The following is a 25,786-nucleotide window of genomic DNA, read 5'->3' on the forward strand; positions in this document are numbered from 1 at the left end:
TACCTAGAAAGAAGAAAAATAAAGGGGAAGGAGTCTCAGAAACACGTGGTCCTTATCAGCACTGCACGTGGTTATAACCGGATTTTTAATCAGAGTTACACTGGCCGCCTACTTTTACTGAGCCAGGCTATCTGATCAAACATGTAACACAAAGGACAAGAAAATTAACGAAGTTAAAAATATTAGCGAAGTTAAAATTTCTAGAAAATTAGCGAAGTTAAAATTTCTTCTTTCTAGGTATTTCTTTCTCCTGATGAGGAGGGACCTTTAGCTGCCCTCGAAATCGATTGAGTGTTTCAATATACTTACGCTAAATACAAGGTTGCTTTTACGATTTTGATTGTCACATTAGCGTGTTTCTCTTCTAGTCTAACCATTACTTTATCTAATATTTTTATGTGTGCATATTTAATACAAATAGCCAATAGCTTGTGAAAAATGGTAATATATATATATAATATCTCGATTGAGAAATTGAAATATAATCATTGTAAAATGTAGTGGTGGTACTAAAATTTTTAAATTTTTGTTTAGATGGTACGCGTTCAAAAGGTTGAAAACCGCTGATTTAGAGTATGTTCTACACTTTCGATAGGATTAACATTGGGAGAGTCTGTATCGAATTTCGAAACTTGCTGGTAAGCATTTCCTCTTCTTATTCGAGATGTAACACGATATTCTGAGCAAACTACAACCTTACAAAGCACTTTCCCAATGAGAAACTTTTCTTTTATGCAGTGCTTCAGATATCGTTTTTCCCTCCTGCGTCGTCTAAATACACTGAATTATGAATCTGTTTGCAGATCCCAACTTCTTGCTTTCATGTGATTTTGACGTTCGTCAGATCATTCCTTCCTGGTGTTGTAAATTTAATGGCAAGCAGTATAAATTTCAGTCGATGTTCTGAGCTTCTAACTCTCCCAATGTTAATCCTATCGTACATATTTGGGATGCTGTGGAGATACCAATCCCCAAACATCTCTTCACAATCTATGGAAATTGTATTATCTTTGTGCGTAAAATCTGGTACATTGTGTGATCTTTGTGCGCAAAATCTGGCACAATTTTCTCCTCAGCACTTACGATTCTTTCTGTGCGTGCGGATATGAAAAATTACTGCCTGTCTAACTGAAAAAGTCCGAAACCAATGAGTGAAGTTTCGTTGCAACGTTTGAAGAATAAAGACGCAGATCCTAGTTTAAAAAATGCGCTTGGGTGCCCTAATCCCTAGTTGTCCTTTAAAAGGGGGAGTATATAAGGTATTTTCTCCCTCCTTCTAGCATGTCTTCGTGGTGCAACGGTAGCACACTCGGCACGTATTCGAGAGGTCCAACTTAGCGCCCCGGTGAGGGTTTTGCATGGTCCCACGGAGGACATCTCTTTTCCTACTTCAAAATAACCTAATGAATCTACACCTCTTCTTAAATCCATTTATTTCATTAATTAACGTTAAAATATATTTGTGTAAATTAAATATCTAAAGCCTAGAGCAAAGCAATAACCAATCAGAAGGCAAAGTATGCAGTTTTTTTTTTTTTTTTTCTTTTCTTCTTTACTGTCTGCCTTAGTAATTAAGAGGTAACTTTCCTCTTTTATCATTCATTAAGTTTGATTAATTGAGAAACAAATAGTTCAGAAATAAGAGTATTTCCCTTCCCTCTTCATATCCAGGTGCATTTGAGATTACACAGGTGCGTTGATTTTACTATGGTTAAAAAAAAAAAAAAAAAAGAGAGAGAGAAAGAGATGAGTACATTTCTGGATAATGAGAGTGTGTAACTTGTCTCAGTAAACTTTTTTTTTTATATTTGTTGACACTTGGTCAACCATAAGATTCAACAAATAATTCTTTTTAAATCTTCCAGACGAACTGTTTGAAGATAATAGTGATTTTGAATTACCGTATTTGCCTGCGTATAAGGCGCACTTTTATTTTTTGCAAATAGGTCTGAAAAAGGGGTGCGTCTTATACGTTGATATTCAGTTTTTGATTTACATTCATTTATGAAAATTTCCTCTATTCGCAGTTATGCGAATTTTTTCTTGTTTCCTTGCGGGCGGGCGGGCGGGAATATTACGGTTACGCAGAGTTCAGTGAATGTACATGCGCTGTCATGGATGATCACAGCCAGGTTCGTTTAAACTTTCCAATTTTTGTGAAGTGCATGAAATTTCTACTTTTCAATTTTCTTAAATTTATTGGAAAGTTATCGCTCGAAACAACGTCAGCATTTCTCCAACATAGCATAAAAGTGTGATTGCGTATGCTAAAGAACAGGGAAACGGGGCTGCAGAGAGGGCATTCCGGGCTGCCCCTAACTGAGAAAATGATAAGAACTTGGTGGAATCAGGAAGAGGATCTAAGTAAGGGAGTAAATAATGCATCTTCTCTCTCCTTTCTGCATGCCTTCGAGGTGTAAAGGTTGCACAATCGGCTCATATTCGAGAGGTCCAGGTTTGAGTCCAGGCGAGGGCATTAACCTAATGTCGCTACAACATATATCGTAAAATTTATGAAACACATTTTACACTTTTTCAAAATCACACAAGAATATTACTGGTATTAATGAATTACTGGTAGAAGTAAGAGAAAACGAGATAATAGCTGAATATGAAAATTGTTTCAGAACATCCATTAACAACCGATTAGTACAATAGTTGATTAACTACCATTATCCAAAACAAACTTGTCTGCCATTTTTGTCCTTGTCTGTATCGCTCACAGACCGCTTTGCATAATCATAATATGCATACATGTGAAGTAAAGTGCCATATCAGTCAAACGAAACAAGCTCATTATATTGCAATTCATCAGATGTACTTTATTCGATTAATTAATATCAAAATATAGTATTATAAACTGTATATACTATTCACATAGTCATACATTTTGAACTTAATCTATGCTAAGTGTAAACATTTAATTCTGTACATAGATATTTTGCATATTTTAATTACGTTTAATTTATTCTTTCTGAATTTTTTCATTAAAAGAAATTTTAGAAATACTGTTACCAGCCAAGTAATGAGAATGTAGAAAAATGCCTTTGAACTGTACTGTTAAGAACTCTGTGATCATTATATTTCAAAAACAAAGCTATAAAATACAGACAGAACTTATCTTATACTGAGGCTACTGTTACTTTCAGTGCTTACGAAATTTAACTTTAAATGCTTGTGAAAGATAAATGTATTAAATACTACCCTTTGGATGCACTTAAAGTAAAGAATACATTAAATTTTCTCTATCATATAATAATAGAAGCACTTTGTTTATACATTGTTAATACAAATTGAATAAGTCCTAAATTTCCTCAAATTCGAATCTTAGAAAAGTTTGGAAACTGTCGAATGATTTACAATAAAATGAAATGAAGAAGAAGAAAAACTTTTACTTAATATTGAAAGTTTTTAATTAAAGCACAAACTGAAATATGCATTTAATGAGAAAAAAATTTTACATACAACTCTTAAAAATACATCTATGTTTATCAAAAGAATACAAACGAAATTTAGTAAGTGAAGTATATATATATAAAACTTCAGTCTTTCTTAGTATTGTTACGGATTCTGTATTTAGGTAGGTAATTTTAGTACAATACATAAGTAAAATTGTTGTATTTTTCGGTGTAATGTACTGTGAGACAAATTTTAAGAGAAAGCTATGCCGGAAAAGTAAGGAAACAGGGATTGGATAGGATTATTTAATTATGGCAAAGCACACGGGGGCTATCTGCCTAAAGGGAGGGATGCCTTCGTGGAGGACTTTTAAGGGAAACTGGCTCGTATACACGTTACACATGGGGAAAACCACGAAAACGCCATTACAGCCGGCCCGTTCGCGGGATTCGGACCGAACTACCGGTGTTCAGCGTCTTTACCGCTCGGCCGCTGGTGGGCCCGTAAGGAGAATGAATAAGTGAGTGAGTGATTATGGAAAAGCCATGAGGGCTATCTGCCTAAGAGGAGGGATGCCTTCGTGGAGGACTTTCTAAGGGAAACTGGCTCGTATACACGTTACACATGGGGAAAACCACGAAAACGCCCATGCAGCCAGCTCGTTCGCGGGATTCGAACCTCGGACCGAACTACCAGTGTTCAGAGACTTTACCGCTCGGCCGCTGGTGGGCCCGGTGGGCCCGTAAGGAAACAGGGACAAGTGCATTTAACATTGAGTGAATGGGTAATTAATTTGGCGAGAAATCGCCCATTTGGCGGCATTCTGGTCCGGTCCCTGTATTACCATAATAAGTATTGTAACTGAATAAATGTAATTGACCACTGTGTTAGTTGTAACCGTAATTCCCCCCTCGTATTACTTTCCAGTAATTTCGTGAAGTAGAACGTACTAGATATATCTCGCGGCCCGGCTGAAATCTGTTTAAGGAGAAGATCATTTCAAGGATCTATGCAAAAACATTGTGCAAAATTCTTTCAAAAAAAGCTAAGTATATGGCACTCAGCGCCGCCACAAAGTGATATTAGATATCCAAGTCCACTACAATTCAACCATTGCGTTCTGTCTTTAATGAAGCATTGTTATTGTATGTCAATAAAACAATTCTTTCCAAAGTTTTCGGTTAAAATATTTAACTGTTTTTGAAATTAGGGCTCGAAAGATTTGAAGGACGAAAAGAAAAAAACATGACTTAATAATGCTAAAAAGATAAAAATATGTTTTTGTATGATTTAGAAAAATATTCTATGTGAAATCAACCTTATACTGTAGAGACATTAAGTATTTTTTTGGAAGCAGGCAAGATGAAAAATATGCAGCGCCTTCCCATGGAATCGAACCACGGACCTCTCAATTTTCTCTCTGAGCGTGCAGACCACCACAACACAAAAGCATGCCAAGAAGGCGGGAGAAATAACTTATATACGCCCCCTTTTAAAGGGTGACTGGGGTTTTTAGGGGACCCAATCGCCAAATCCTGGGTGAGGAGAATCATCATCCAACACCCTTGGGCGCCGCTGTTCAGACAATACGTATTTTTTGGAGTAAGAGAGATGAAAAATATGCAACGCCTTCGCCGAGAATCGAACCACGGACCTCTTAATTGCGCGCTGAGCGTGCAGACCACCACACCACGAAGGCATGCAAAGAAGGAGGGAGAAACACCTTATAATATTTTACATTACTTGTTTAATGTTCTAACAACGCAGGTTTCTCAAGCCGAGTATGATATATTTGAAAATTGAGAGCTTTTCAGTATTTTTTAAGCTAATATTAGACAAATTCTATAAAATTACACAAAATATGAAGAAAGCTGACAAAAGAGTTTATTGTAACATCCTTTAAATATAAATTATTTTGAAAAAGTTCAAAATTTCCTAATTTTTCTATTATTTCTGTGAAATTATTATTATGATCCTTTTTTTATACTACTTCTGCATTTATTAATGATATTTTCCGCTATTTTTCTTCACCGTTAATTTCAAATATTTTGCATCAACAGGAATGGCCGATCATTTTTAATAATTTGTTGACGTTAAGAATTTCAATCTAATTAGTCTAATTCATTTTATACGAAAAAAAAAAAAAAAAAAAACCTGAACGCTTTCAGATTTTACTTTACATCCAAAGTGGCGTTTTTTTAATATTTTGTGCGTTACTTTTAATTTATTAAATATCATTATCTTCGCATTTAAACCATAAAAATCTGTTCAACAGCAATATTTCAAAATAATTTTAAAATGAGCATATCTTTAGAATTTCCGATACACAGTTTCGCGCGCTGGATATATTTTTTGTTTTTGTTGTTGTGTTCCCCCCCCCCAGTGCAGTGTTGCCATTGCCCACTTTGAAATCCTTGAGTTTGTTAATCAAAATTTCGTTAAAGTTTGACAAAATAAGAGATAGATAATAAAAAAATTCCAAATTCCAAATTTAGGCTTCCAGATGCCCATATTCGGGTGGAAACGTACGTTATTCAAAATCTGATGGCTCTAAGTACCCTCGTTTTATCACAATGCGAGAAACATATATATATTTATGCAGATTCTTCATTATTTAATTTCTTTAAATATAATACAGGGCTGTAATATTTGGTGGCAAAAGTTTGAAAAGACTGACATTTAAAGTTTGCAACGCAAAATTCCAAAACGAAATTAATAGTCCTTTGGGCCATAAAACTGCATGTGTTTCTCTACAGTCATTGTTTTTCCTTGAATCTAAAATTTTCTAACAGAAAAGAAAGTCTTAATTAAGATTTCAGTCAGTTCGTGTTGCAGTTCGTGTTGTTGACTACTTGAGCTGTTTTAAGAAAATATTATAAATGTTATCAGATAAAGATTCATTTTATCCCCGAGGTTGTAGAAAGTAGACTGAAATACTTTTGAAAGCAAAAGTAACCCATCACTTTCATCCATATCACCTGAAACAGCTTTATGGAACTAGTTTCATCTTGATAACTGTTTCACTTTCTTTAAGTTTATGGGCTATGAATATAAAACAGCAAATTATCTCCCTCGTGCAATGAATATATTTTCATTTATAGGTCATTGTTTCCCTTTTTAAGATTCTAACGAAAGAAAACACTAAAAATGTGCTTAAGAAATGTTACTTAAAATAACAAAAATTAAACGAATATTTATGAGACGAAAATAAATATTAAAAGAGATAAAAAACGTGAAGAGAATAAACAGTAATAAAAAGTTTTTAAAGAAGGCGATAGCCAAAATTTCATTAAAGCGAAAATGCAAAATATGAAAAAAGTTGGGTGATCCATTCACCTAAAAGACAAATCGACTTACAACCCCGAAAGTTAATATATATATATATATATTAGGCAGTATTAAAGAAACCTAATAAAAAGCAATGTAACTGATAGCAATCCAAGGAAATGCAAAAAGCGCGCCTGTAGAGCAAGGGAAACATGCATCCTCCCCAGTAACATCTAAATCTATACAGTTTCTCGGCCAGTGTGCTAATTCGGACTGCTCATGTGTATGTTGTAGTAATTGCTTTTACATAAGTTATTGACAGCGTGTTGATGACACACTCGACGATGATGGTTCAGACAACTGAGCGAAATATATAAAAGTGGAATCAGCACCTTCACAGAAACGAGAAAGTTGTATTGACAAGTCGTTCAGTAAGAAAAACAGAACGATGACATAATTAGACGATGTTCTTACCAGTGGCTCTACCAAAATGTCCTTAGCTTTTATAAGGCGACGCTCGAATGGACATGATAAGTTCTGGAGGTAATTGTGCAATTGACAAACTTAACCGCAAGAACACCAACTGCTTTATTATCTGTCATTCAGAAGCACACACCTATATATGTTTGGATAGCTAATGTCTGGGAGTATTATTGCAAGAGGTCTGGCCGCGCCTGGGCTTTTCCATCGAAATCCATAGCTACGTGTACCAACAACTTCTGGGCTATAACCATGATTACTATGGTGTTGTGGCTTGAAAATTTCGAATGCATGACTGAAGCAACATCTCGTTTAAAATGTATTAACTTGCCTCGGCCTTGCTAAATGTATAAACTAAAACCACATCTTTCTCCAATCCAACAAATATGGGGCACATTAGAAATCCAGTTATAATCATCTTGAAACACAAGTGAATTTGCTGAGCAATCGATGCTAATGTTTCCAGACATTTGTTTGAGGGATTAACCTTTAACCGTGAGCTATAGGCACAAATTGTTTTATGTATTAGGGTCATTTAGTAACTATTTTTACAGAAAGGAGCAGAAAAATAAATCAATAGGGTCTTACACTTCCAATTTCATATTAAAAAGCAACTTTTAAATCTCCGTAATTTACTGAAATTTCTTTAGACTCATTTAAAGTAGTGAATGTATGCCCCAACCCACTGGACATATATGCCCCAACCCACTGGAAAAATTAATTGATATCCAGTTTTATTCACGTTGGTCTCCTCATTCCTCATGCCAGGCTTCATCAAGTCGTTAAACGTTTTAAAATGCGCCGATAGTTTTGACTCTGAGTGTACTGGAGTCTGATTTTGAAATCTTAATCTAGATCCCGAAAAGAATATTTTAATTACTTTAGTTTCTTTCTGAAATTCCATAACTTTAAGCTGAGCTGAGCTTAACTTAAATCTCATGTGAGTAAATCATAAAAAAGTGAGATATGGAGATCATCATCTCATGTGAGTAAAGTATACCATAGGTCTGCCTTCATTTTAGTCTGAAAATTTTAAGCAAAATCACAATAATTGCAAGAATTTGAAATAATGGAAATCGTTTATTATTGTTGTCAGTTATTCATTCCCCAAACGAATATGAGTGACCTTTTTTGCAAAAATACCTGCGTAACATTTTAAAACGATTAACTTAGCAGAATATCATTCCGCTAATAATTGCTTTCTTGCTGAAGTCATAAGCGACTGCAGAATATTCTTTGCGACAAATTTGAGTTACGTTTCCTCAGTACCTCTAATTTGAGCATTGTTCAAGCATCATTGAGCATCAATCATTGTTCATTCATTGAGCATCAATCATTGTCCATTCATTGAGCATCAATCATTGTTCATTCATTGAGCATCAACACTTCCAACCACCTAGCTTGAACCTATGCACAATACGTTAGGCTATGTTGATTAAAAGCTTTGCGTTTGTAAGATACGTGAATTTTTTAATTCTTAAATTCATTCTATGATAAATTAATTTAGTTTTCCCGTTCTTGCAGTTATGCCCATGATGTCTTCGATAAGACCAAAGTTTCCTCAATTCACTGATTCCATTCTTCATTGTGGCATAGATAGTTAAAATTTTTACCTGTTTGTGGGGAAAACCTACGGTCTTATCACATGAAGCTGGGAACCTTCGATGCGTAATAACCTGCTCTATAGAACCATTCATCCGCTGCATCTAAATCCAGTCAAATCTTCTAATGTCTTCCACCTTCTCGTTCAGGAAGGCGATACTATCTGTCAAAAAGTCAGTCAGACGATCGGTCAGTATGTTCCTCTAGCAAGAAGGAAATGAAAAATAGTTCCGAGATTCAACGAGACGGGGAAATCCCCCCTTCAGTATATGTATTTATATTTTTTTCTTTTGTTTTGTTCTTCCCCCCTCCCGATTTGGCGACTTTATCGTTCATCTTTCCGCCACGTTAGGCTTAGCGGAGCGTGGACACCCTTGCCCTGCGGACCATCCTGCACCTTTATGGCATTCCCTCTTCCTTTCATACTGATTGAATATAACAGAAGACAGCGAGAATTTTTTCCTGAGGGTCTAGACTGAGGTTAAATGCTATTTTGTCGTATTAAATGGTCGTGCGCGCTCTGAATAATAATCAGGAAATAAGATGATGATTTTCAGTAGAATGTGATATCCGATATTTCAGTAGATAAAAGTGCTTCCTTTCTTGATAAAAACGTATTACACTATCTATTCTTGTCATGAGTTCTGGAGATAGCTTTCTGAACAGCCACAAAACTAGCTTAATTTATATTTTCGTTTTATAATCTAATATGCATTATTCTTTTGTTCAAAAGTAACAAAATTCTAAGGTTCCCTTCAGTATTTCTTCTGAAAATTAATTCTTTATTTAAAGCTGCAATTTCACTTATTAGCCCAAAGGGCGTTAGCTCAGAAGGGCTATTATTTTCGTTTTGGCATCTCGCATCGATTCACTATAAACGGCGAATCGCTTTTCAAATTGTTGCCACCAAATATTATTGCTCTATTATATTTAAAGAAAATTAATAATGAAGAATCTGCATGAATGTATGTATGTATGTTTCTTGCATTGTGATAAAACAACGGTACCTAGAGCCATCGAATTTTGAATAACGTAATCCAACCCTGAATATGGGCATCTGGAAACCCTAATTTAGAATTTTTTTATCGACTTCATGTTTTGTAACACTTTTAAAACGAATTTGTGATTAATAAACTCAACGATTTCAAAGCGAGCAATGGCAACACTGAACAAAAAAAAAAAAAAAAAAAAGTTATCTCCTGCGCGCTAGACTGTGTATCTCGAATTCTAAAGATATACTCATTTTAAAATTATTTTGCGATATTGCTGCTGAACTAAATTTTATGGTTTAAGTGCGAAGAACATGATATTTAATAAATAAAGGTAACACACAAAACGCTAAAAACTTCCCTTTGGGCGTAATGTTAACTTTCAGATTTTTTAAAATTTTTTCATTTAATTAATTTATTTATTTTGGTGTGCGTGCGTGTGGAAGTATATTGTAAACGTGAAGATTTATTATATTAGTAAAATGTAATAACGTCCGTACACCTATTTGCATATACATTCGCTTTGGGTAAATTAAGTTTCTGTGGACATTATCAAGACATAATAAGATTTATACTTGAGCTTAGTTGTTTCATTTTCTAATATTTCATTTTTTTCTTATGAGCAATTTTGGAACATTTATAAGTAGTTTTAAAATTTAGTTTAATTGTATGTATGTAGTTTAATTGTACAAAATGCTGTTTTATATAACTAACAAAAGAAAAATGTACAATTTTATACTTGCGTTAAATACATGGTAGACCACGGGAATCCGACGATTCCAATATTGAAATCAACTCCATGGAATAAAATTCATATATATAATATATATATAGAGAAAAATAATGAGATATATAATTTCATTTATATTAGGTTTATATTACTCATTTGTTTTCGAATAATCCCTTTTTCAGACGTTACAGAATTTGTTTATTATAAAATTGCGTCATCGTGGATATCTTTGGGGTCACATATTTCCAGCGAAACTATGCCCATGCTTTGCCAAATGTTTCTCGTTCGTACAATTTCTAAAAGAGGTAAAGTATGTTTGGCCCGTTCTTCAGACTTATCAGTAAGTGGCTAACCTATTCTAGATCTATAATTCTTTCTAGAATCTTAAGAGCCCATTAATAAATCTAAGAACATAGGTGAGTAAGAAACCAATGCTAATGTACTAATCATAAAAATTGTATTTTAGAATTAAAAAGGACGGAGGAATGAATAGTGTTATTGTAAATGAATGTTATTGCATATCTTGTCTTTTTATTATTATTTTTTTTATTTTTGTTTTGTTTTGTTTTTTGTTTTGTTTTTGTTTATGTTTAGATAAATATTTGAATTTGAGTCATGTTGGGGTTTTATCAGTCTCAAAATCGTCATATTCCGTGACTTCCCAGTGGAACCTCGAGATACGAGTACCTCTATATACGAGAAATTCAAGATACGAGAAAAGCATGAACTAAAAATCTGTCTCTAAATACGAGCATTGACTCGAGTAACGAGCAATGAGCCAGGCTGCTGGTATACGTGGCGCCATTTCCCGATCCGACTCGACACGGGGAATCCCCTCGTCACATCACTTGGTGTTCTTTGATCTAAGTGTTTGTGCGCTTGTGAGTCAATTGTTTATTACATTTAATACGAAAATAATTATTTCACGATGCCTTCAAGAAAATTGTTGCCTCAGATAGTGCTGAAAAAAAAAAAAAAAAAAAAAAGCCATGGCCTTTGAAATTAAGAAAGAAATCATTGATAAACAAGTGTGGTGTAAGAGTGGCGGAATTGGCAAAGACCTATGGCCCTTTGACATCGCCGATTTGCACTATTCTGAAGAAACAGGAAGAAATTAAGAAACTTAAATGTAGAAGAAGTTACTGTTCCTAGAAGGAGTTACCGTTACTTCCAAGCACCGTCCAAAAGTCCTAGAAGATATTGAGGAGCAGTTGTTGGTGTGAATTAACGAGAAGCAGCTAAAAAGTCGGTGTCGGAAGCTGTCATAAGTGTAAACTACAGTTATATTATTTACGAATGTTATTTAATAGAAAAATTTATTTCTATGTTGATATTTTTGGAGTACGGAATGGATTAACTGGATTTGCATTATTTGCAATGGGGAAGTTTGTTTCTGGATACGAGAAATTCGCTATACGAGCTCAATCCTGGAACGAATTAAACTCGCATCTCGAGGTTCCACTGTGTATATTCCTTCAAGTATATTCATCAAAACACTTAAACTGAACTCATTGGTTGTTGTACTTATAGCAAAATCTGCCATATTCGATGTTGAACAATTGCACATTTTCTTTAAATTGCCGTTTTCATGAAAAAACATATGAAACTGTTTATAAATAAGAATGAATCATCAGATTTTTATGTTCTCACGTCAGATGCAAAAATCATTACTATTTTTTAATTTAGACTATTGAATCTGTAAATGCAAAGCCAATCATTGGAGAGCAGTAAACTAGCTGAATAATCTATTTTTTAGACGTCACAGAATCTTTTATTACAAAACTGCTTCGTAGTGAATACCTTTGGGGTAACATCACATATTTCCAGGAAATGGATTTTCTATTAATATCATTACGAATAGTTCATTCCTACGAGAGTCTCTTCAACAACAAGTATATTCATTACCAAGAAACAACTGTAGAGTAATGGATCTCATTCATGCGTTTTATGGCAAAGCTAATCGTGAAACTATTATTGAATTAGACTCAATAAAAAGAATAGGAAAAAAATTCTTTATAACTTTAGACGAGTGTACTAGCAAAAGAAATCATAAATATTTAAACATTAATATACACCACTTGGTTGAAGATTTCAATTTGGGATTAGTGTCAAAAGCTGGTTCCTGTAATGCTTAGAGAACATTAGAATTAGTATCTAAAAGGCTACAAAATTTCAACTTAAATCTAGAAACTGACATAGTTGCAGCAACAAATGATGGTGCTGCTGTTATGGAAAAAGTTGGCAAGTTATCATGTATGATTAATCAGGCTATTCACACACCATCCACTTGGCAGTTACTGATGTGTTATATAAACATAGAGAAGCGGCTGAAGCTGACGCCGAAATAAATGTTTCAAGTGAGGAATCGGAAGATGAAGATTAAGACGGGTACGAATATAACGATTATGAAGATTCTCATTATTATGTTTATAACCGAGAACATCCAATTCCTATTTTGTCTGACAATTACAAACAAACAGTTTCACAAATTAGAAAAATCTGGAAGTTCTTTAGAAATTCTCCAGTAAGAAACACCATTCTTCAAAATTACATCAAAAAAGAAAAAGGAAAGCAAGTAAACTTAATTCTTGACTGCAAAGCAAGGTGGAATAGTATGGATGGCATGATTGGAAGATTTCAGGCAGTCAAAGAGTGCGTTGTTTTAGCAATGAATGAGATTGGTTCTTATAAGTGGAATGAAGCTCAATATCATAAACTTTTAGAACTTCATAAAGTCCTGGACCGATTCGTCTAGTAGCTGAAGGTTTAGGGCGACGAGATGCCAATTTACTAACAAGGTGAAGGTATACTTAAATTTCTGTTAAATGAACTAAAAGTGTTAAACACTGAAGTAAGTTTGAAATTATTACATGCTTTAGAAGAACGAATTAAGGAAAGAAGATAAGTAGAATTAGCAGCTATTTTGCTGCATTTCCAAAAATCCTCAAAATATTTCTAGTTCAGCGAATAAATCTAGTGTACTTTCTTTAGCTTCAAAAACTAAAATTAATAAGTTATCTGGAAAGATATTGTGTAGAATATTTCCAAATTCTCATATGAAAACCATTCTCATGAAGAACCAATCGAAGAAACGACTCAGCGGAGAAATGCGTTTTTAAAAGAAGCTGTGAAAAAATCAATTCATAAGGTTCTTGAAGACCCTGAAGAAAAACTTACAAATCCAACGACACTGAAAGCGGAATTTTCATTATTTGAAGCAACGAATAAAAGAACAAAAAACTTAGATTTGCTATTTGATGCTCTGAAAACTGTAAAACCAATGTTCAGTAGCTAATGAACGAGCATTTTCAATTTTCAGGCAATATTCTGTCCAAAATAAGAACAAGACTTAAGCACCGTTCAGTGGATATTTTATGTTTTTAAAATCCTATTTTCTTAGGAAAAATTTATTTGAAATTTTTGCTTGAGTTTTCGTTATTTTGTGAAAGTAATATGTATATGTAATCCTTAATTTTTTTTTAATATTTTGACTTTGATTTCGTTTTTTGTTATTTTATATAAATTAAATAAAATATTCCCCCCCTTTTTTTGACAAAAATTCGAAAACCGGTTTAGTATAAATCCTAAGCTCAGCATTTCGCAACAGTATTCAAGACAGTAAATTACAGATATCACTTCTTATTGTTTAGTTATTAAGTATGTTTATTAAGTTTTGAAAATGAAATTATAAGAAACATGTTAAAATAGCGAAAGACAAGAAAATTGTGTACATAAAATTTTTAAAGTTTAGAAGTATTTTCTTCAGACTTGTTTCGAAGTATGAAAAAGGATTCAATGCCTGAACTTTTCTTCTATTTATGACCAAGTATGGAAACATAATGTTTCTTCTATATTGTATACATCTGGTATGATCTTCTTTAACTCATTGTTACAATTATATGTCAACTCCTAATTGTACTGGAGTCAACAAACTTCTTGATTGAACTTTTGGATTTTATTACTATGATTTAGTACTACAAATTCCAATACCTCTGACTTGAATCTTGCATGAACTGCACAATACTTTGCTTTGGAGAAAACATTTAGTACTGGATTATGGAATATAAAGGGTGTTCATTTACACTTAAATTTGGACTCTAGAGATCAGACTTGATTCTTTCTTGACTATATACTTCATTTCAATAGCGTGCAGATTCTGAACGGGGTGTTGATCCTTATTGTTCATTTACTTGTGTTTTTCTATTATATATGACTGACATTTACCTTACTATGATCTTCTACTATAAAAGTTTTGCATTCATTGTTACCATGTTTGTTACTGTAGGCGGCTGTCAATTCCTGTCTTAACTATTCTGGAAAATCTTAATATAATAACTCCAGATGTATTTCTTCAACGTATGCAATATATCCAAATAACTCTGTATATTGTACAAATGTAAACTTTGAAATTTGACTTTGACATTTAATGCCCGACTGATCTGTTTTGGCCCCGACCTAAGGTTGTAGCCAGTAGATAGTAGATGAGTAAGATATTCCGTTTGTTGCCTTTAGGCTAACTTAGGTCGGAAGTTGCTCAGTAGGTCAGTGTAGTGCCTGAACTTTGTTGATAGTGAACTAATATTATACAAATTACTATAGAAAAATTTTGGCTGAGGTACTAAGCACAGGCAATCAGACGTACTCAGTCACACGTGAAAATTCCTTTTATCAGAAAATCAACAGAAATCGGATGCAGAGTAAATATATATGAATTACTTAGCATCTAGTCAAACGTGAAAAGTGATGGGGAACAAGTTTGACAATTTATCTGATATGTTTCATGACATTTTACTCTAACGTTATTGAAGGTTCAATATTCTCCATTTGACATTCGTGAATTAAGAAAAATTTACTTTAACCAAACTGCATTTCTAGTGCAACTAATATTTATATTCCAATTTCTCATGGTTCGGTTTTCTACTTTTGCTGAAATCGTCTTGTAACAATTTCTCCAAAAATCTACGTGACCGCTGTGTTACAAACTGGGTAACGCATTTGAAGAAAATTTATCTTTCTCTTCAGAGCACAGCATACAGCCTTGAGGGAATAGGTTTCAGAAACCAGAATAATTTAAATTAAAACTCTTCGTTTCGAGTTATTCTAAGCTCTGAAGAATTTAACAAATAGGCAAAAAAATTATATTTATGAAAGCACTGCAAATCATTCTCTTCACAATAAGTTCTTCTAAGTAATGTACTTCCATCATTTGTTTTTTATAATTCACTGTTATGATATAAAGAAATATATTGTACCTGTCACACACATGTTAATTCTCTACATCGTATCCACATTTATGATAAGACTACGTGTTCCTGTGTATATATCATTTCATGCCCAAACGAATATTTCAGTTAATGAATACATGTTCGTTTCACAGTTCGGGCTTTAAAGCCGCTCTGTAAGGTATTGCTCCCGCTTTCTTAGCATGCCTTCGAGGTGTAGTTGTCAGCACACTCAGCGCGTATTCGAGAGGTCGGAGGTTTGAAGTTGAAGCGAAGGCATTGCTCATTTTCCATCTCTCCTGCTTTCAAAAATTACCTCTGCAGTGGCGCCAGAACTAAAAAATGTGGTGCATGATGATTCTTTACCACCAGGATTTGGCGATTGTGACCCCAAATCTCCAGTCGCCTTTTAAAAAGGGGGTATATAAGATATTTCTCCCGCCTTCTTAGCATACCTTCGTGGTGTAGTGATCAGCACACTCAGCGCGTATTCAAGAGGTCCGTGGTTCGAGTCCCGACGAGGGCATTGCTAATTTGTCATCTCTCCTGCTTTCAAAAAATACCTAATGTCTCTATAACTCTTTATAAATCAAATTCAAAATGATTATAATGTATATATGGGATTAACGTTACTGTGCTGAGGTTAATATTACCTGCTGTTTTAACTGTGCGGGCTTTCTGATAAATATACTTCCGCAACTTAGATTACATCTAACATTTATAGATTGAAAAATATTTACTGCCGCCCTGCTGGGATGGTGGTAAGTGACTTTGAAGACCGGACAATCGGGTAAGAGCCCGGTTCGACTTCCGGAGGACGCATGAATGTTTGTAAATGTATAGTGCATGTATAGGCATGGAGGCACTCTAAATATGCGGCGAGCCGAAAGTTCTCATGAGAGGTTGATGGTAGGGAAATAATGGCGGGAGACCCTCGGGCGGAACTGAGCTTAAGACATGTTGTCATATATGGTGCTCAAGGACTCTTTCCAACGTAAGGCGCATTTGACTCCTTACCACGATGAATGTTGTAGGCTTGGGTATTGTCAAATAAATGAAAACGGTAACAACAACAACAACAGCAAGATATTTAATTAACGAAAATGGGCAGCATTTGGAATGAATAAAACAAATGAATGAAATATTTTGAATGAAGATTTTCAAAGACATATCATATCCCACATTATTCGAAATTTTGCATTGTCATTCTTAAGGACTATTTTTCAAATGCCTTTATATACTAAATCAAATGGTAAGAGGAAAAATCTTAAATTTATACCTACCTAATAATTTGGATTCCTTTTAACAAGAATTAGTTCCTCATTGTTGAGCACTTCTAGAACATAACCGGTCATGTTTACAGTCCAGTAGGTTTTTGATACCGATGGCTTCACCCGGTTGGTTGCAACTAGATGACGTCAAGTCAGGCGGCTGCCTTTGATCTTGCTTCATTCAGCTTACAATTCGGTTTATCTTTTACAAAAAGCACCTGACGACAAAGGACGACTGACAGTTTTTATTTTTCGACGCTAGCTCAAGTAAAAAAAGTCTAATAATTTAGTAATGAGCACAAACACGCCAAACCAAACTTTAAATAACTACAAAATATGTTTTTAAACGACTAAATTTAAATGTATTTTTGTAACCTTACTTCAGCTTGCGTGTTTGTTTTTCTAATAATATTCATTTCAAAAAAACTGTTGCAAGAGATATTTATTCCTTCCGGCCCGTATTACCTAATTTTAATACTTATTATTAAGTTTATAAAAATTTTGCAGTAATTTCATGGAAGAACGGTTGCCAGAGCCTCAAGGACGTTTTACTTCCACCCCAAGTTTAAGGAAGAGCATTCCGGGGATGGTCTGAGGATCTCCTCTTCCTCTCCCCTTCCACCAAACCCCACGAGAGTAATTTCAGCTCGCCATGTATTATTTAGGGTGCCCCCCATGTCGCAAAGACACTATACATTTACAAAGATCCATGCCTTCTCCGGGATTCGAACCCGTGTACTTTCGGTACAGCAGTAGGCTGCCGTAACCACTATACCGTCTTGGCGGCTAAGGATTCACTTTAATAACGAAATGAAACAAATTAAAAACTTTTTAGATAAATTATATAACACCGAATTTTACCTTTATTGATTTTAATAAATATTATATTTATTTAACTAATAAATATGGTATTTATTATATTTATCATTGAGTTTAAAATCAACAGGCCAAGATTTTACTTTTGCCTTTCTATATGAATTCCTTTAATTCCCTTAGCTTCATGTCTCTTATCCTTAATACATTATTATTTGGTAGACAATGATTTTATACGATTGTTTAATCTCTGAATAATCCCCAACTTTAAATTTATTCAGTGATATTTAGGTGAGAAATAGGTATTATTAGAATCTTTGAAAAATTTATGAATCTAAGTTTTTTCATTACATCATGCATGCAGAGTCTGTCGAACGTGTTGGATTGAAAAATTATGCAAAATTTATGCAAATACGCATTTGAAAATGTCCGAAGCTGACTTTTAGATTCAAGAGAATCAGTAAGGGTGACTGAGAGTGTATTTAAACTAAAGTAGCAAAAACTTTAGAGCGTGGTTTTGTTATTAAGAGCGCACATTATCAATCCTACCAGCTGTTGAACCTCAAACCTCGGCTTTGCATTCTTGCCGCCGAAATTATTACCCGAGTCAACCTGCTAGGTTAAATCGAATTGTGTAATCTTACATTACTATTTATTTACCTTTGAATTTAGTTATTATACTATATTCTAAGTTCCTCACAAAAGTAGTTGGTATTGTATTCAAGAAAAGGATCTTTTACAACCTTTCCCTACTATATACGAGTCTTTGCGACATGTCACCACTTAGACTTTTAAGTAGATCTAATTACATTGAAGGTTAACATAGGAGATGAGATCCTGCTAAGTATATGGAAAGTAAAAATTTGTTTTGATTTCTAGTTTCTGTGTGCTCTAGTTTCTGCGTGCTCTAGTTTCTGTGTGATCTAGTTTCTGTTTGCAATTTAGAGAAACATTGGTTATTAAATGTTGGGTACACAAGTGGAACGCTTTCTGGTGTCTAGTGTTTGGTATAGCATTGTTGCAACTCAACTCTTATTGAGATCCGATGCTGCTGTGTGCCGTCATTACAAACAATGAACTAACGGGCAGAGATCGCTTGAGAACTCTGAAGGGAACATTGCACGCTGTGTCGTGCCAGAATTCTAAACCTTTTTTTTTATGTAACTGTAAATATTATGTCACCCAGCCTACCAGTCGGTCTAGTTGTCAGGGAAGCTGACTGCGATGCCGAAGGAACTGGGTTCGAATCCCGGAGAAGGCATGGTTGTAACTGTCCGTCCCTTCATAGGAAAGGCGATGGTGGCCCACCTATTAGATGCCTCCATAATAAAGAAACCACCACATCCGGCCTTGTTTACAGTAATGGACTGGGTTACATTTGTAATTTTTTACAATCTGCCATTGGGGAAAAATTATTATGCCATCCCGTTTTCATTGTATTAAATCTGTGTTTGTGTAAAAAATGTATTGATCATTTTTGGATTAATAATCTATAAGGATATATATGAAAAGGAAGAAGGATCAAAAACCAGTGGCCCTGGCGACGAAACCGCTGAAAACAAGGCAAGCATCTTTTGTTTTACCTTGATTAATTAGTTTGAAGTAATAAGAACAGTAATAATAAGCATTATACGTCAAAATTCATTTTGCAATATTTTTTAGATTTGTGGATTAAAATTTTACGAAAAATCTATGCACATGCTTGCCCAGCTTTCTGTGTGCTTTAGATTAATATGAAATAGCAGCGCCGTCCAACCGATATAGTGGTTAGCGCCGCTGACTGCCGTCCCGAAGACCCCGAGTTCGAATCCCGGAGAAGTCATGGATGTTTGTAAACGTATATTGTCCGTGCGCCATGGGGCACTCTAAACATGCGTCGAGCCGAAAGTCCTCTCAAGAGATTGTGATAAGGGAAGACCCGTGGACTCGTCTCCCCAGGGACCCTACCCTCCGGGGGGTGCTCTCCATCAAAATTGGGGGTGGAACTCAGCTAAATCGCACTGTCCCCTGTAAGGTGCTCAAGGCTTTTGCCAATGACAGTCGTAAACTTGTTTTTCTTGCCACGAGGAATTCCATTTGCTTGAGCTGACTATATGTCAGACAAGTAAGCATTAGCAACAACAACAATGAAACAGCATTTTGACAACAATCTCCGTCTGAAATTAACTTTTTTAAGGACTAATTCAAGAGCGCCCTTACTTTATATAAACCCATGAAAAGCTCGAGGCCGTGGGTTTCCTTTGTTCTCAGTAGGATGGTTTTACTGTTTATCTTTAAATTCTTTCCATTCACTTGAATTTGACCGAATAATAGAATTCCAAATTGAGTTACAATTTTTATTTGTTCTTCTAATCCTTCCAAAGCAATAACTAATAACAGATTAACCAAAAAATGAAGAAAAAGTTAACTAGTAATTTTAGATGAGTATGGTTTCCAAACGTTTTTATGACAAAAAAATCACAGACAAAAGGAAGCATAGACAACTACCTAAGTTTATTAACTTTAAACCTTTTTTTTTCAAATCTGAGTATTTTCGGAAGATCATTCACCTTTTGGAAAGTATTCAAAGAGAGCAGTGTAGTGTTTCAAAGGTGAAGGTGATACCTGTAAATGCGGCAAGAAAACTAATAAGAAAAGAACAGATTTTTGTTACTTAAAAGAATCTAATCATACAATAGATGTGATTAAAAAAGACTTGATTGATAAAACATTTGAAACCGGAAATTATCCGAATCGGGTTCATATAATTGCATTGAAGTAGTGGTTAATTTGTTTACGAATGAAGAAACGTGATACAATTTAAAGTAAAATAGAAGCAAGAACACATGAAAGAAAAAGCATTTAATTTCTTCTTACATGCAATTTGAGTAGGCATTTTATAGATCTGACAGATAGAAAGTAGTCTGTGATGAATTTCTCAACCACCGCTATCATCTGCTGTAAATTACTTTTCGCACCTTTGACTCTTCGTATTTTTCTTTGAAAAATATGACGGAAAGTTTGATTTCAATAGCAAGACCTTTTCTTATGAAACAAAAGCAGAAAGAAGACTACAAATAAATATTACTCAAATTATTTAAAGAAAGAACACCGTTTCATTTCATCATAAATTAGTCAATTCACAAGTTTTCCTTCACTAATAGTTTGCGAATGAAAGCAAAACTTTCCATTTATAAAATACAATAGTTGATTCAATTAAATTTTAATCAGATTCATGCGGTAATCAAAAAGAAGGATAAATTACTAAAAATTAAATCTTAGGAAATTGTGTATTCTTCTAACAGTATTACTTATTTAGAAGTATTAATGAATGGGAAGATAATGGCTTAATGGTTTTGTAACAAATTATTGAGGATTAAAAAATAAATTCCACACATTTTTCTGCACCTGAAATAGGAGGGTGTCTATAAATGAATAGTTTGGTTTTCAAAATTAATTATAAGTCGATGTGTTACCTTAAGTCTTCATGTTATATGTGTTACCTTAAGTCTTCATGTCATGATGGGTTTATCATGACGATTTTGAATATAGGAAGCTCTTGTTTTAATAAAAGGATAACAAGTAAACATTAAGAGAAAACCTAAATGTATAAAAAAATCAAACATTTTTTAATAAAAACTTATAAAACCTTCTAAAACATATTTCTTTATCCTTCTCTTTTGGAGCTTTCAGATAAAAAATTCATACTTTTAAAAAGTATTGTAGTGTGTAGACTGCTCCAGACGTTTTTAATAGATTGTTAGTGAATTTTATAGGAATTTCATTTCTTTTTAAAATTTAAAATTTTGGGAAGAATTAGAATTTTTTCTTTCTGTGTTTCTATTTCAGTGTAAACTTTTTTAATTCCGCTAATTTGGTTAATAATAGTAATAATAGTAAAAATCTTTTTTTCAATTAATTTTGCAATCCATTTTGTGAAATACGAATCCTTTATTTTGTTCATATGTACAGACGTCATGCAAAAAAAGTAGCCAAAATGGATTCGGGAATGTTCAAGATGGATATATTCGCTGAAATATGATACCCGAAATTTTTAGCGATTACAATACTTCCATTACTTTGTAAGTAACCAGTGGAAGTAAGAAAGAAGGGTGAATTAAAAAATACGTACTATGTGTGACATTGCAACGACGCTTCTGCAGGCGACAAGGAGAATGGAAATGAGGAAAGGAGATTCCTACTGTGTAGATTATGTAACGGCTCATTGTAATATATTTTAAATAAATTGTTTACCACAGTGCCTTCTTAACGTCGGCGAACGTTTTTAGCCCAACAGCCTACATAAGTAGGGTAAATTTAAATAGGTTTTAAAATTAAAATATAATTAAAGCAGATCAATACTAGTTAAGTCTGTTGGTCAGCAGCGAGTAGACGTTGAAGTGATTGTCCTTCAAATTATGGATAACTGGTCTAGAGTGGTGACATTTATTTAAATACGTTTTTGAACTAAAATAAATTTGAAACACATCGATAAAAGTCAAAATTGTTGGACAATGCTACTCTAGAAGTTGCTATTGCTGGCGGTTAGTCCATAAACTGGTAATTTATGGACTGACGGAAGTTATGCAGTAAATTTAGGTAAGTTTTTGAAGTAAATTTAAATTGAATTACCTAAGGTGCCTGTCAAAGTACTCGGTCATGGGTTACTTACGGATGGTTAATAGGGACCAAATTTCAAGTTCTCTATTGGTCAATTAACCGATCTCCCGCGTGAGGCTATGTAATTAATATAGATAGATTTAAAAATTAAAATTAAATCGAAGCATCTCAATGTCCATCGAGATTTTAAGTCACTTGTGCCCTTTAAAGCTGTTAAGCACGTTATGATTGTTAAGCTACAGGCTGATGATCACTTGGGTGAATCAATGATCCTCTGGTTTGGGGAATTGAAATAAATTCAGATGTAGTTTTAAATCAAAATTAAATAAAATTAAATCACGGGACATTGACGTTATTGGTCAGCAATAACCTACAGATTAATGGTGACTGATCACAAGCATTTAGTAGTGCATTGAATTTTGATATACTTTAAAATTAAAATTAAACAGAAGCATGCTAGTGGCTTTTTTAGAATACTAGTCATTCTGACCTATAACATTGACTGTCATTGCTTGGAGTCACACAAGTTCACAGTCATTGCCCATGCCAGTAATCAGTGGGTCATCATTGTGCGGGAAATGCAGATTTTTAAGTGAAAATAAATACAAAATATACTAATACTTACAAATTCCAATGATCCCTTGTGATCTACAGGTTGATAATCTCTGGAGGTCAATCCATAATTCACCAGTGTAAAATCGTGGAGCGAAATTTAAACAAAATGTTTGAAAAAATGAACTACACCGATTCAAGGCGTTGCCTCAAGCGTCAGTCAAGGCGGTGTTCATTGTTGAGCCTCAAGCTGGTCACATATGACTTACGTGTTAATAAGCAGTGACCGGTGGTTACTGCTGATCAACGCATAAGGTAGTTAACTGATGTAAAGCGATACAATAAATTTAGGTAAATGATCAAAATTTATTGTAAAACTTAATAAAAGGATACCGTTGACCATTGAAAGCATGACCTCCATTGATTATCAGAGGCATTAGTGAAAGATGTTTACTAAATTTTCAGTCACTAATATGGAGTAGTGCAGTTTTGTTGCAGTGATAACACTTGTCAAAGCAGTGGACGATAAATACACGATAGCGTAATCAGCACTCCAAACTACTTGTTATTGTTGTGTTGTGACTTATCTCACTTGTCTGCCCACGAAATGCATCGTATCAAAGACAGCAAGATTGCGCCTGTCATTGGCAAGAACTTTGAGCACCATATAGGTGACTGTACGACTTCGCTCAGTCACCTATATGGTGCTCAAGGTTCTCAGTCACCTATATGGGCTCAAGGTGTTTCGCTCCCAATTTTGATGGAGAGCTTTTGGTTGACAGGTCCAAAAATATTCCACTCCCTCTTCCCCTACCACCAGCCTCTCAAGAGGACTTTTGGCTCCCCGCATATTTAGAGTGCCCTCATCCCGCAAAGACACTATCTGTGCATTTACAAATATCCGTGCCTTCTCAGGGATTCGAACCCGAGCCCTTCGGTACCTCAATAGCTTCCCTGACCACTATACCGTCTGGGAGGCCCAAAAAATACTTGGAAAGACTCTGCTAATTGACGCTTCGAACTAATATCTCCACTAATGGTTCTAGGGTTATTATAGAGGAATAATGATTTGAATTTGTAATAATTGCATTTACTGCATTTTATCGCCCGTTTTATTGATAACGTAACATTTACAGACAATTTATTTTACACATATAAATATGCCCTTCATAATATATATCTTTAAAATCAACGCATGCTCTTCCTTTAAATTGCTTAATATGAACAAAAAGATATAAATGTTAACTATAATTAAAAGTAACCACTAAATAATTCTTATACATTTGGACGCTTCACTGGCGAGACAGTTCAAAGCTGGCGATTGTTTCGCGATGATTTGGTCCGATCCTTGTGTAACTATATCCGGTCTTATATAACTGTATCTGTGTATTTCTCGGCTGACGGGGGAAAACTACACTCCTGCCCTAAAAAATAAGCAACAAGAGCAAAACATGAAAAAAAAAAAAACTGTTTAATGGATATCCGTGAAATTGACCGCAGAGCGAAGATTAAGGCATACAAAAACACATGTATTATGACCATCACATCGCGAAAGACTAAACGGGTTGGAAGAATGTGTAATGGGAACATCATCGTAATAACGAATATGATACTCTGTAGCTGAAATGTATGCTAGACAACGATGAAGCAATCTGGCAATAGTGTCATTCATCGCTTGTTGTGGCAGAAGCGCGGATTTCTGTAGTAATGTATATCGGAACTCGTGATGGGTGGCTGGCGGCACACTACAACCTGCTATTCGTCGTCCCAACATGCCCAACACATGCTGTATAGGATTCAGGTTCGGTGATTTAGCAAGCCACGACAGATGTGAAATGATTTCACTCTCTAGATAACTCCGCAACACTCGAGCTCTATTCGGCTGGCGTTATCATCCATATATATCGCGTCGGTATGCAGCGATAAAAGGATGCAAAAGAGGGTGCAGAATTTGTCGCCATATCGGATGATTGTGACAGAACCACCAAGAATTACGTGGAGATCAGTCAGGCCGCTCATTGTTATCCCAACCCGTACAAGTAAGCCTCCTCTTCTGTAATGGTCTCTTTCAATGATGTTTGGCACCCAATAGAGTTTCCTTGGCTCTCGCCGTATCATTTCCCTTCGAGAATTGTTTTGGATGTTTGATTGAGACTCATGCATAAAGAGTGCATATCTCCATTGCTCTGCTGTCCATCTGCGATGTCCACAAGCCCAACTGAACCGTGCACTGGCATGCGATGGGGGACAAAGGAACACAAACCACAGATCATCGGGTGTACACTCCATCTTCATGAAGTCGACACTACATAGTTCGGGGGGATATGAACCGTCTTATAGCAGCAAAGAGAGGCGACAACATCCGTCGGACTGCGCGCGCATTTACAACGTCTTGCGCATAAGAACAGGAAGCTATTGTCTGCCGTTGTGGTAGGTAACGATTCCACGGCCTATTGATGACATTACGATGCGCATTCAGCTCTCTCGTAAAAGTGAATTGTTTTACATGCATTTCATTGTGCAGTTGGTGCCTTCGACTCATGCTTTTCTCTTTGGCTATCTGGGATTACACGGAACTATCGCTGCTTGCGAACTGATGCATAGGCTTGGCATTCCCCCCTCTTGAAGGGGTTGTGACGTGATTGTGGGGTTGCGTTTTATGGTAATTGTTGCTGCCTATTTGTATTCGGCTACGCAATCTCATATATAAACTGCATGCTTAAATTTATTTTTCTACATTTGTACATTCTCTTTCGGCTTTTGTTGCTTATATTTTGAGCACAAGTGTATATAAGACCGGAGGATGCATCAGTTTATTTAGTTGGAGTATAAGGCGTTTTTCCACTGCTTTCTGCTTGCCTT

At 34.9% G+C, this 25,786-nt stretch overlaps 1 protein-coding gene across 1 annotated transcript in view; it reads right to left on the reverse strand.

Moving 5' to 3' along the window:
* Window positions 1–23,317, reverse strand: part of LOC118198686 (uncharacterized) — a 69,659-nt gene extending 46,342 nt beyond the window's left edge. Inside the window, exons 1-2 of the mRNA XM_085823272.1 lie at window positions 22,998–23,317; window positions 16,973–17,178 (exon numbers count right to left, since the gene is read on the reverse strand). The gene's annotated coding sequence lies outside the window, so the exon portion shown is untranslated. The remainder of the gene's footprint in view (window positions 1–16,972; window positions 17,179–22,997) is intronic.
* Window positions 23,318–25,786: the final 2,469 nt, after the last annotated feature.

Source organism: Stegodyphus dumicola, chromosome 9 (assembly GCF_044657685.1).
Source record: "Stegodyphus dumicola isolate Sdum_Otavi_A_Nest chromosome 9, ASM4465768v1".
Lineage (NCBI taxonomy): Eukaryota > Metazoa > Arthropoda > Arachnida > Araneae > Eresidae > Stegodyphus > Stegodyphus dumicola.